Raw genomic sequence first — 977 nt, forward strand, 5'->3', positions numbered from 1 at the left:
CAGTGTCAGCTCGCACTATCTGTCACCATCTGAATGAAATGGGATGCTATGGTAGGAGACCCAGGAGAACCCCTCTGCTGACAAAGAGACATAAAAAAACCCAGACTAGAGTTTGCCAAAACTTACTTGAGGAAGCCTAAATCCTTCTGGGAGAACGTCCTGTGGACAGATGAGACCAAAATAGAGCTTTTTGGTAAAGCACATCATTGTTCTGTTTACAGAAAACGAAATGAGATCTTCAAAGCAAAGAACACGGTCCCTACGGTCAAGCATGGTGGAGGTTCACAGATGTTTTGGGGTTGCTTTGCTGCTTCTGGCACTGAATGCCTTGACTGTGTGCATGGCATCATGGAATCTGAAGACTACCAAAGAATTTTGGAGCGCAATGTAGGACCCAGTGTCAGAAAGCTGGGTCTCCATCAGAGGTCATGGGTCTTCCAGCAGGACAATGACCCAGACCATACTTCAAAAAGCACCCAAAAATGGTTTAAGACAAAGCGCTGGAGAGTTCTGAAGTGGCCAGCAATGAGTCCAGATCTAAATCCCATAGAACACCTGTGCAGAGATCTCAAAACAGCAGTTGGGAGAAGGCACCCATCAAATCTGAGCAACCTGGAGCAGTTGACAAAAGAAGAGTGGCCCAAAATTCCAGTAGAGAGGTTTCATAAATTCATTCATGGTTACAGGAAGCGATTGATTTCAGTAATTTTTTCCAAAGTGTGTTCTACCAAATATGAAGTTGAGGGTGTCAATAATTTTGTCCAGTCCATTTTTGGAGTTCTGTTTAGAATGATGTCAGATTTGGCTTTTCTCTCTGCTTTTTTGTGTTGTTCCAATGCAAACAAAAGAAATAAACATGTGAATACAAAAGCATTTTTAATTGCAACAATTTTCTGGGAGAAATGCTGCATTATCTGAAAGAAGTGCAGGGGTGCCAATATTTTTGGCCATGACTGTATGTATTTTTATAGATAGAG

The 977-nt window shown here is 42.1% G+C and overlaps 2 protein-coding genes across 2 annotated transcripts in view; both read right to left on the reverse strand.

Moving 5' to 3' along the window:
- LOC147817281 (uncharacterized) overlaps positions 1-977 on the reverse strand; it is an 82,274-nt gene that overhangs the window by 63,697 nt on the left and 17,600 nt on the right. The window lies entirely within an intron of this gene.
- Positions 1-977, reverse strand: part of LOC111646888 (uncharacterized) — a 32,582-nt gene that overhangs the window by 30,780 nt on the left and 825 nt on the right. The gene's annotated exons all lie outside the window — the stretch shown is intronic.

This window comes from Seriola lalandi, unplaced genomic scaffold (genome assembly GCF_002814215.2).
Source record: "Seriola lalandi dorsalis isolate HSWRI2012SDOR001 ecotype SW California unplaced genomic scaffold, Sedor1 jcf7180002054977, whole genome shotgun sequence".
NCBI classification, from domain to species: Eukaryota; Metazoa; Chordata; class Actinopteri; order Carangiformes; family Carangidae; genus Seriola; species Seriola lalandi.